At 46.8% G+C, this 12412-nt stretch overlaps 1 protein-coding gene and 2 pseudogenes across 1 annotated transcript in view; 2 read left to right on the top strand and 1 right to left on the bottom strand.

Moving 5' to 3' along the window:
- The window catches only part of TULP4 (TUB like protein 4), a 289770-nt gene extending 278792 nt beyond the window's left edge, over positions 1-10978 (bottom strand). Inside the window, exon 1 of the mRNA XM_045391322.2 lies at positions 10867-10978. The gene's annotated coding sequence lies outside the window, so the exon portion shown is untranslated. The remainder of the gene's footprint in view (positions 1-10866) is intronic.
- Positions 2421-3318, top strand: LOC135970463 (signal recognition particle subunit SRP72 pseudogene; annotated as a pseudogene).
- On the top strand, positions 3562-4614 carry LOC135970561 (signal recognition particle subunit SRP72 pseudogene; annotated as a pseudogene).
- Positions 10979-12412: the final 1434 nt, after the last annotated feature.

Raw genomic sequence — 12412 nt, 5'->3', positions numbered from 1 at the left:
AATTGGCCAGGTACGGTGATATATGCCTGTAGTCCCAGTTACTCAGGAGGCTAAAGGAGGAGGATTGCTTGAACCTGGGAGGCCATGCTGCAGTAAGCATGATTGCACCACTGCACTCCAGCCTGGGTGACAAAGTGAGACCCTGTCTCCAAAAAAATAAAAAAATTCTGTCTAAATTATATTGCAAACATAATCATTAAAAAATACTGTCTTAGTCTGCTCAGGCTGCCATAAAGCCACAGACTGAGTGGCTTAAACAACAGAAATTTATTTTATGTTTATTTTACGGGTTTTTAAATTATTATTATTTAAATAAAAAATAAACAAATAGAGACAAAGTCTCACTATGTTGCCCAGGCTGGTCTCAAACTCCTGTGCTCAAGTGATCCTCTCACCTCAGCCTCCCAAAGTGCTAGGACTACAGGCATGAGCCACCATGCCCGGCCACAACAGGAATCTATTTCTTGAAGTTCTGGAGGCTAAAAGTCTAAGATCAAGGTACCAGTAAGGTAGGTTTCATTCTGAGGCTTTTTCTCCTGGCTTGTAGGCAGCTGCCATCCTGCTGTGGGCTCACATGGGGAGAGAAAAAGCAAACATTCTGATTGTCTCTTCTTCTAAGGACACTAATCCCATATGAGGACCCCCACACTCATGACTTCATCTAACCTTAATTACCTCCTACAGACCCCACTTCCAAATACCATCATACTGGGACTTAGGACTTCAACATATGAAGGGGGGTGGCGGGGCTCAAACACACAGTCCATAACAAATGGTATCTACTTTTGCTCTGAATTCTATTTATTTAATGACTAGTAAAACTGAACATTTTGTTTATTGCACATTTAATTTTCCTTTTTTTTTTTCTTTTAAAAACAGTCTGCTCTGATTCCATGTCTGAAACAGAAAGTATACAGGATGAACCTGAAACATCTCATCATACCATAAAGCAAGGAAGCTCTGAGATTACTAGAGATACGTCAGAAGGACTCAGGGGCCAACCTAAATAAGCCTCCACTGCCCAAAGAGGGGGCAATTTGAGCATCAAAAGGACAGTAACTGCAATGGACTGAAACACACCACATATGCTAAAATAGGAGTTCATAATGTTATGCGAAAAAATTAAAATTAAAAACCCTCATCCACCACCACCACCAGAGGATGCTAGGGGGCCAAATCATAACTTTCAAAACCGGTAAATCAAGGGAAATAATCAGACACTTTTCACACCCTTTCTATATACTCTATACCTCAAGGTAACCAAATAATTGACAAAGGAGAATTTCTACACACACACACACACACACACAAAAATATATATTTCAGCTAATAACTAAATGATAGGATGTAACCACATTGTAATCCCTCCTGAACTCATGGACCAAGTTAACATTCAAGAATGGTTGCTAATTCACAAAAAGAAAGAAATCAGACTTCCTGATGAAAATAATCCTGCCCTCACAAAAAAATAAAATTGGATTCTTTTGATTAAGGCTCTACAATGAACTACTAATGTATAGGAAACACAAGAAATAAAAGAACATATTTTACATTATAAGGATGCAAAGAGTAAAATTCAGTTTCTTTAATAACAACTTGCAAAGAAAAAAAAAGATAGAGAACCTATAGGTTAAAAGAGATTTTAAACCATCCAATTGCAATGTATGGACCTTATTTGGATCTTAATTCAATCAATCATATATATATAAATATATATGATATGATGTAAACACACAGAAACGTACACGCCCACACACACACACACACAAATATATACTGCAGTCAAGGAGTATTCATTGGATATTTGATGATACTAAGAAAAAAATTTTTAAGGTAAGATAATAGTATTGTAAGTATTTTAAGCGGTCTTTTTCTTTTAGAGACATATACTAAAATATTTACAGACAAAATTATATGACAGCTTGATTTGCTTTAAAATAATCCAAGGGGGTGTGGGTGCGGTGGTTCACGCCTGTAATCCCAGCACTTTGGGAGGCCAAGGCAGGCGGATCATGAGGTCAGGAGATGGAGACCATCCTGGTTAACACGGTGAAACCCCGTCTCTACTGAAAATACAAAAAAAAAAAAAAGAAATTTGTTGGGCGAGGTGGTGGGCGCCTGTAGTTCCAGCTACTTGAGAGGCTGAAGCAGGAGAATGGCGTGAACCCGGGAGGCGGAGCTTGCAGTGAGCTGAGATCCGGCCACTGTACTCCAGCCTGGGTGACAGAGCGAGACCCCGTCTCAAAAAAAAAAAAATTAGCCGGGTGTTGTGGCGGGCACCTGTAATCCCAGCTACTTGGGAAGCTGAGGCAAGGAGAATCGCTTGAACCCAGGAGGTGGAGGTTGCAGCGAGCCGAGATCATGCCACTGCACTCCAGCCTGGGCGACAGGAGCAGTGGGGTGGAGTTTCAGTGCCTGCACTTTGGAGTGAAACAAACTGGTAAGGCCAGAACGGCAACCTCATGAGCACTCTCAAGACTGTCAATAAGATACTGCAGATCAACAAAGATGATGTAACTGGCCTGCACTGTAAAGTGGTATGCCTTATCCAGAATGGAAGTTTCAGGGAAGCCTTGAATGTCATCAATACTCGCACCAAACTGTTAGCCAATTAACTCTCTCTCCTTTGAAAAGGCGTATTGCTAGTACAGGCTGAACAGAACTGAGAATGCCTTGAAGACAACAGAAAGTGCCAACCAGCAGACAGACAAACTGAAGGAGCTTTATGGACCAGTGTTATACCGTTTGGAATGCTATGATGAATGCTTAGCAGCATGAAGAGATCTCGTCCGAAACTCCCACGATGATTATGATGAGGAGAGGAAAACAAACCCTTCAGCATTTGTTGCAGCTCAAAGCAACGGGGAAAAAGTGGCTCCAGAGAGCCTGGGCTTCCAAGAAGGCACACATGAGCTGTGCTACAACACTGCATGCGCACTGATCCATGGCCAGCTGAACCAGGCCATGAAAATCCTAGGAAAAGCTGAAGGTCTTTGCCACCATTCATTATCAGAAGACACTGATGGGACTGAGGAAGACCCACAGGCAGGACTGGCCATCATTCATGGTCAGATGGCCTATATCCTGCAGCTTCAGGGTCAAACTGAGGAGGCTTTGCAACTTTACAATCAAATAATAAAACTAAAACCAACCGATGTGCGGTTACTAACTGTAATTGCAAATAACATCATTACCATTAACAAGGACCAAAATGTCTTTGACTCCAAGAAAAAAGTGAAATTAACAAATGCGGAAAGAGTAGAGTTTAAGCTTTCCAAGAAACAACAACAAGCTATAGAATTTAACAAAGCTGGCCGGGCGTGGTGGCTCATGCCTGTAACCCCAGCACTTTGGGAGGAGGAGGCAGGCAGATCACAAGGTCAGGAGTTCGAGACCAGCCTGGCCAATATGGTGAAACCCCGTCTCTACTAAAAATACAAAAATTAGCCGGGCATGATGGCGCATGCCTGTAGTCCCGGCTATTCGGGAGGCTGAGGCAGAAGAATCGCTTGAACCGGGGAGGTAGAGGTTGCAATGAGCCGAGGTCACACCACTGCACTCCAGCTTGGGTGACAGAGCGAGACACCGTCTCAAAAAAAAACAAAAACAAAAAAGAATTTAACAAGGCATTACTTGCTATGTACACAAACCAGGCCAAACACTGCCTCAAAATATCTGCCTGTTTACAGTCTCACAGTCCCGAGCATCTCTTACCTGTGTTAATCCAAGCCACCCAGCTCTGTGTGAAAAGCAGCACACAAAAGCAATAGAGCTGCTTCAGGAATTTTCAGATCAGCATCAAGAAAATGCAGATGAAATTAAGCTGACCATGGCACAGTTGAAAATTTCTCAGGAGACTATTTCTTAGCATGTCTAATATTGAGAAGCATAGAGGAGTTAAAGCAGAAGCCAGGCATGGGGTCTGCATTAGCGACCATGTATTGCCACAAAGAAGATATTAATAGTACCACTGATGTCTTCACACAAGCTATCCGGTGGTATCAAAACCATCAGCCCAAATCTCCTGCTCATTTGTCCTTGATAAGAGAAGCTGCAAACTTCAAGCTCAAATATGGGCAGGAGGAGGAGGCAATTAGTGACCTAGAACAGCTATGGAAACAAAATCCAAAAGATATTCACACCCTGGCATGGCTTATTTCTGCTTACTCACTTGTAGATCCAGAGAAAGGCAAAGCTCTTGGTAAACACTTGCCATCATTAGATAGCATGCCTCTAAAAGTAGATGTTGAGGCTCTTGAAAATTCTCCTGGTGCCACGTACATTTGGAAGGGTGGAAAAGTTACTAGAGATACTCAACCAAAGGAACAAGGAAAGGGAGATTTGAAAAAGAAAAACAAGGCAAAACTGCCTAAGAATTATGGGCCGGGCGCGGTGGCTCAAGCCTGTAATCCCAGCACTTTGGGAGGCCGAGGCGGGCGGATCACAAGGTCAGGAGATCGAGACCATCCTGGCTAACACGGTGAAACCCCGTCTCTACTAAAAACATACAAAAAACTAGCCGGGCGAGGTGGCGGGCGCCTGTAGTCCCAGATACCCGGGAGGCTGAGGCAGGAGAATGGCGTAAACCCGGGAGGCGGAGCTTGCAGTGAGCTGAGATCCGGCCACTGCACTCCATCCCGGGTGACAGAGCGAGACTCCGTCTCAAAAAAAAAAAAAAGATTTATGACCCAAAAGTTACCCCAGATCCAGAAAGATGGCTGCCAATGCGAGAATGTTCTTTCTATCTGGGGAAGAAGGAAAGGTAAAAAGAAGGATCAGATTGGAAAAGGGACCCAGGGTGCAACTGCAGGAGCTTCATCTGAACTGGATGCCAGTAAAACTGTGAGCAGCCCACCCACCTCCCCAGGACCTGGCAGTGCAGCGACACTATCTGCCTCTACAAGTAACATCATACCCCCAAGACACCAGAAACCTGCAGGGGCTCCAGCAACAAAAAAAGAAACAGCAGGCTGGGCGCGGTGGCTCACGCCTGTAATCCCAGCACTTTGGGAGGCCGAGGCAGGTGGATCGTGAGGTCAGGAGATCGAGACCATCCTGGCTAACACAGTGAAACCCTGTCTCCACTAAAAATACAAAAAAATTAGCGGGGTGTGGTGGCGGGCACCTGTAGTCCCAGCTACTCGGGAGACTGAGGCAGGAGAATGACGTGAACCCGGGAGGCAGAGCTTGCAGTGAGCTGAGATCCGGCTCCTGCACTCCAGACAGGAGCGAGACTCCGTCTCAAAAAAAAAAAGGAATATAATAAAGGTAAATACAGCAAGAAGCACAGAACTTCTCCCTCTTCATCTCCTTATTTTCATAAATAATATCTTGTATTTCAAATGGGAAACATGTTCCTCAAAGTCTGCCTAGTGAGATACGGTCTACTGGTTGCCTCATAGCTTTGTACAGATTATAAGGACTGAAAATACGGCCAGGCGTGGTGGCTCATGCCTGTAATCAATCCCAGCACTTTGGGAGGCCAAGGCAGGTGGATCACGAGGTCAGGAGTTCAAGACCAAACTAGCCAACACAGTGAAACCCTGTCTCTACTAAACATACAAAAATTAGCTGGGTGTGGTGGCATGTACCTGTAGTCCCAGCTACTCAAGTGGCTGAGGCAGGAGAATTGCTTGAACCTGGGAAGCGGAGCTTGCAGTGAGCCGAGATGGGGCCATCGCACTCCAGCCTGGGTGACGGAGCAAGACCCTATCTCAAAAAAAAAAAAAAAAAAATCGGGCATTTACCCATCTTGGTATCTGTTGTATCCTTTATCTGTGTGTGCTGATTTGATCTTTTTTCAGTTTCACAAACCTTATCTAAGGTTTTCCAGGATTTAAACAGAAACTACTTCTACTATTTCAGTTAGAGTCTGAAGACACTTCTGTTCAAGTCCCACTTTAAATTATGTCTTAGGAGGCCTTAGGTGACTGGAAGTGGAATCTTCTGAGCATTCCAAAATATCTGCTAAGAAATATCATGTGATAAAGAGGGACCTTCTTAATACATTGACGTTCTTCACTTAACAAAATGAATGGCCACAAGAAAAAAAAGATTTCCATGATAGGCCGGGCGCGGTGGCTCAAGCCTGTAATCCTAGCACTTTGGGAGGCCGAGACGGGCGGATCACGAGGTCAGGAGATCGAGACCATCCTGGCTAACACGGTGAAACCCCGTCTCTACTAAAAATACAAAAAATTAGCTGGGCGAGGTGGCGGGCGCCTGTAGTCCCAGCTACATGGGAGGCTGAGGCAGGAGAATGGCGTAAACCCGGGAGGCGGAGCTTGCAGTGAGCTGAGATCCGGCCACTGCACTCCAGCCCGGGCGACAGAGCGAGACTCCGTCTCAACAAAAAAAAAAAAAAAAAAAAAAAAGAAGATTTCCATGATAAAAAGTTGAAATGTAAAGAAAAAAAAGATCTGTTCATGTCCTTAGCCCATTTTTCTAATGAACTGTTCATCTTTTTCTCACTGATTTTTATGGCTCTATATAAATTGAGATGCTTAATATATGTTGCACATATTTTTCCAGTTTGTCATTTGTCTTTTTGCTCCTGCCATTCTTCACTATACAGACACTGAAAATAACATACGCTGTAAAAACTGCTGTCAAATCTTTTACTTTATAGGTTTCTATTTGGTGTTAAACTTAGAAAGACTTTTCCCATACTGGAATTCTATTAACATTTACCTATATTTCCCTTTAAGATTTATTGAATTTTAAAGGAGTCCTGTAAATGAATATACCTTTCCATTCAGCGAAATATACCACCACTGTAACATTAGCTGGAATTTTAAAAACAACAACATCTGCATCAGTCGCAACTTCAGAAAGATGTGCTGTAAATGTCATCATCCACATAGAAGGGAAGTGATAGGACCCACCAAGGATTTAACACACTTACTGGTTTTATTCCCCATGGATCCTTATTTTAAAGAGTTTCTATGCATTAAATAACTAATTTGTTTTAACTCATTTAATTAAATTTGTTTTAATAAAACAAGTGTTCTATAACTTCTAGTCAGAGTTCCTGATCATTGCCTCATGGTCTTTTCACTAAGGTCAAATACAAGGTTCCTGATCATCATGAAGTACCACAGTTACTAACACTTAGTATACAAAAATCTAAAACGTTTATCAACAAAATGTGGTATATACATACAACGGGATATTATTCAGTTTTCAGAAGGATGGGAATTCGGCTGGGCGTAGTGGCTCATGCCTGTAAACCGGGCACTTCGGGAGGCCTAGCTGGGAGGACTGCTTGAGCCCAAGAGTTCAAGACCAGCCTGGGCAACATAATGAGACCTTGTCTCTATAAACAACAGCAAGAACAAAAGGATGCAAATGCTGACATATGCTATAACATGGATGAACCCTGAGGACATCATGCTAAGTGAAATAAGCCAGTCATGAAAGGGCAATTACTGTGTGATTCCACTTATATGAGGTACCTAGAGTCGTCAAATTCGTAGAGATAGAAAATAGAGGGGTGAGGCCGAGCGTGGTGGCTCAAGCCTGTAATCCCAGCACTTTGGGAGGCCGAGACGGGCGGATCATGAGGTCAGGAGATCGAGACCATCCTGGCTAACACGGTGAAACCCCGTCTCTACTAAAAATACAAAAAACTAGCCAGGCTAGGTGGCGGGGGCCTGTAGTCCCAGCTACTCGGGAGGCTGAGGCAGGACAACGGCGTGAACCTGGGAGGCGGAGCTTGCAGTGAGCTGAGATCCGGCCACTGCACTCCAGCCTGGGCAACAGAGTGAGACTCCATCTCAAAAACAAAAAAAAAAAAAAAAAGAAAATAGAGGGGTGAATTCCAAGGGATGCAGGGAGGGGAAAACAAGGAGTTTGGGTTTAACAGGTCTGGAGTTTCAGTTTGGGAATCTGAACAAAGTTCTAGACAGAAGTGATGGTTGCATGACAACATGAATGTACTTAATGCCACTGAACCATACACTTAAAATTATTTTTCTTTTTCTTTGAGACAGAGTTTCACTGTGTCATCCAGGCTGGAGTGCAGTGGTGCAACCTCTGCTCACTGCAACCTTACAGCAACCTCAGCCTCCCAGGTTCAAGCAATTCTTTCACCTCTGCCTCTCAGGTAGCTGGGATTACAGGTGTGTGCCACAATAAGTGGTTAATTTTTGTATTTTTAGTACAGACAGGGTTTCACCATGTTGGCCAGGCTGGTCTCGAACCCCTGGCCTAAAGGGATCCACCTGCCTCAGCCCCCCAAAGTACTGGGATTATAGGCGTGAGCCACCCCACCCAACCAGGGTGATAAATTTAATGGCACGCACATTTTACCACAAAAAAATTAGCATGTTAGAATTTAGAAATTAAATTAACACTATCTCAGCCAAATTTTAAAAATTTGACATTTTAATTACATATTCCATGCAGTCTCAACTACAGACAAATGTACAATTTCTGTAAGGCTTTTGGTAATACTGAAATGCTTCACAGAATCCTAAACAGAAACCCATGCAGTAACTAAATCACAGCATTTCTTAAGAGAAATGCGTTTAAACTCAATGTTTAAATGCGTTTTACAAATCACATGCATAGTTGAGCCACTCTATATCTTCACTCTCTCCAGGAGATTGTTAGTTGATGCTGTAAATGAGTAGAAGAGATGAAGAAACATTCCCACCTAGCTTAGCCATGTACATGGTAGCCACTCCACAAACCTTCCTGAATTCAGATACTGGAATCTACAGCAAAATCAAAAAGAAAACCTGGGCTTCCCACTGTCCTATAAACTATCCAGTGAGAGGGCTGAAATTTGACCTGATCCTTCTTTCATTACTCGCCATCTCAGCGCCAATGTTGGATGATTCCATTTAAAACAGGCTTCAGGTACCACACATTGCTTTATGGGTTAAAAATCTTTTTCTATTCAGAGTTTTGGTAGGTAAAAAACTGTGAATAACCAAACTAGCACTCTTAGAACTCCATATGCAAGGCTGAAAGGTAAATATGATTTAAATATGATTTATACACACAAACTTTCTAAATGAAGAGGACATTATTTTAAAATAAACAATAGTAAATGCATAAAGTTCGTATTTCTCAACCACGGGAAGTAATCATGACTTCCTAATCATCTTCCATGTATGAAAGTTCCATTGTGTTGAAAACATTTTTCCCCATATTCCTCCCTCTAATTCAGCACTACGGACTTTAACTTTGGAAGCCAACACCTCCCCACATAATGTAAAAAACAAAACCAAAAATAAATAAACCTGCTACTTCCACAGCCCTAATACACAGCTCTTAAAATTCTTAAAGGAAATTCACATCGTCTAACAACTTTCATACAAATTAAGTACTATTCTTCCAACTGAGGAACTAAACATCAAATTTAGCTATTCACAATTTATTCATATCAGCACTTTCATGCCAGTTATCTAACGAGGACTTCACTAGAAGACAGGACACTTGTGACTCTCCCATTCAGAACGTGGCTATCACTGCACAACGCGAGATGAGTCTGCCCGTGGCCTCTCTGGATTGCAGCCTGGCTATGTGCAAGGTGCCCTATCACTTGTCATCCATCACGATCTCACACCCCAGCAATCTGGCGCTGCGGAGCCCGGGGAGAACTTTCCAGGACCACGGCACCATTCCCAGCGGGTTTGTCTGCAAGAACTTCAACTGAGAAATGGAGACCCCAGACACGGAGGAAGAGGCACAAAGGAAGGCACTCACACCCACCCCTACAACGGGTTTTTATGTTCTTCAAAACCTTCGAAATAACTTCCTCTGTGCTTTTTCATAAACCTGCCTATGGCAATGACTTAATGGATATCCTTAAGGTGCTGAACTACTGTAAAACAAAAGGGGGGTGGGGGGAGACCCCAAAGAGATCCAGGAGACAGTTCCTGGCGAGGGGAGTTGATTATCCCCGACGGGAAAGTCTTAAGAGACTTTCTGATGACAAGGGCAGTTCAGCAGGTAGAAGGAATAGGTCCCTAACGGACATCAACCCCGGAGAGGGCTGTGTCACCCTCACTTCCTTCCACAAAGCCAGGCCACCCTCACCTTCCCACCCCTGAAGCGGTGTCACCACAGGAAGAAGTAGACACCTTCCAGCTAATTATCCCAAGCGGGTCAAACTTTGGAATCGGCGTCCTGCTCCGTGTTGTGGAGCGCATGGCAAAGAGGAAGGGTTGGTGCTGGGAGCAGAATCTCCGTGATTTGCCAGAGGAAACAGCACAGACTCCAGACAGCAGAAGCGCCGGGATTTCCATGCAGCTGCCACGACAGGTGACCGGGCCCGCTCTGCAGACACCCGGCTTGCCCGGGGGCTTCGCGGAAGGTGGGGCGGGCGGGCTGGGGAGACCGGCCCGGCAGGGGAGGTGGCGGCGCGGCCGGGGAAGCCGCTAGGGCCCGACGCCGGGGAGGAAGAGGAGGAGCGCAGCCCAGTCTCCCTGGGGAAACCGTTTTCAGGGATTTTCTGTCTCCACAATTAAGAAAAAAAAAAATGGCTCCAAGCCAAACGCCTCCCGATCTCACACACACACCACACGCACCACCCCACACGCACGCCCGCCCCGCGCTCAGCTTTCGCCCCATTTTCTCACACGCGGAGACAAAAGGCTCCCACAGCCAAGCAGCGGCCACGGCCGCCGGGCCCGGGTCAGACGCCCCCTCGCGCCGCCCCCTCCCGAGACTCCCGCAGCCGCCGCCCCGACCCCCGCCCGCCGCGCTCACCAAGCCCGCCGCGCCGACCCCGGGGCCCGCCGCAGGGGGACACACGCCCGGCGGGGCAGGGACGGCGCTCGGGCCGGCGCCCCCTCCCGCGGGACTGCGCGGCGCCCAGCCCGCCGCGGCGGCGACAGCGGCCCGGCGCCCGCTCACCTCCGGGCGGCCGTAGCGGCAGCCCCAGCGGCTCCTCCGCGCCTCTCCGCCTCCGGCAGCCCCGCGTCGCCGCCGCCGCCGCCGCCTCCCCCAGCGTCTCGGCCGAGTCTCCGCCTCCCTCCACCGCCACCGCCGCCGCCGCCGGCCCGGCTGCGCGCCACGTGACCGCGCCACGTGACCCGGCGCGGCGAGCGGCGCCTCCCCGGCCGGCGCTACCGCTCCGGCCCCCGCCGCCGGCCGTTGGCGCCCCCCGGCAGCCCTCCTTCCCGGCTTAGGGCTCGCGTGCCCCACGCCCCGCCGCGGGCCGCCGCGCCGCCCGCCACCGGATCCGCCGCCTGCCCGAGCCACCTGCTCGCACCCCAGGCGCCGCCACCCCAGAAGACCCCCGCCCCCGGCCCGCACCGCGCCACGGTGCCCACGATGCCCACAGTGCCGGGCCTAGGCCTCCAGTCTCCTGGCTCGGGACGGCCTCAGCACCCGGGCACCGCGCCGCTAGCGAGCCGTCTGAACTTCGTTTGAGCCGGAAGTGGACGTCCCAGTCCCATTATGTCTTACAGGGAAAGCCGCCGGGAGCACAGAGGCGCTGGCACCACCGACCCGCGCAGCTCCCCGGGAAAACGGTCACCGGAGTGGCCGCGATGGTGACATCCCAGACAGAGGATCTCTTATTCAGTTGTCTATGGAGAAAGGACTGGATAGCGTCATTTTAACTTAGGAAAGAACAATTCACAGCCTTCCGCCTCCTGTTAAATGGATGTCCTGTTAACAACGAAACTTCATACTCTCTCCTTTTTCCAGCTTGTGCAAAGAAATAGCATAACTGATTGTGTGACTCTTCACACGTGTGGTTAACAAAACAACAACAAAAAAAGCAGCATTCTTTTTTCCTTGATTTGCAGCATTAGAGGCCCCATATGGTTAGGAATAGCAGCCACTCTTCCGCAAGGGCTCAGCATTGTTTTCTAGTTTGCTTGTCTGCAAAAGTTTTCGAATCCGTTTCAGACTTAAGAATTCCTGATTCTGTGACTATTGTCAAAAAAAAAAAAAATGTTGGACCGAGTTTGTTAAATTCTGAAATTCCATGCCTCGCCTCAGCCTCCCGAGTAGCTAGTGACTACAGGTACCCGTCACCGTGCCCAGCTCATTTGTGACTTTTTTTTTTTTTGAGTGTAGGAGTCTCGCTTTGTTGCCCTGGCTCATCTCGAACTCTTGGCTCCAAGTGATCCTCCTGCCTCTGCCTTTCAAAGTGTTGGGATTACAGGCATCAGCCACTACACTTGGCCTTATTTTATAAATTTTGACAAATGCTACCTAGACTTTTTTTATTTTAAAAAAGGTAAACCAAGCGTGGCGTGTAGTCCCAGCTACTCTGGAGGCTGAGGCGGGTGGATCCCTGGAGACCAGGAGCTGGGGGCTGCAGTGAGCTATAATCATGCCTGTGGACTCCAGCCTGAGCATAGCGAAACTCGGCTTTAACAAAAGAAAATTAAATTTTAATTTAAAAGTAACTAAAACAAGAATAGTTGCCTCATGTTTGAATAAATAT

The sequence above is a fragment of the Macaca fascicularis genome, chromosome 4, assembly GCF_037993035.2.
Source record: "Macaca fascicularis isolate 582-1 chromosome 4, T2T-MFA8v1.1".
NCBI lineage: Eukaryota > Metazoa > Chordata > Mammalia > Primates > Cercopithecidae > Macaca > Macaca fascicularis.
This window is presented reverse-complemented; position numbering and strand designations above follow the sequence as displayed.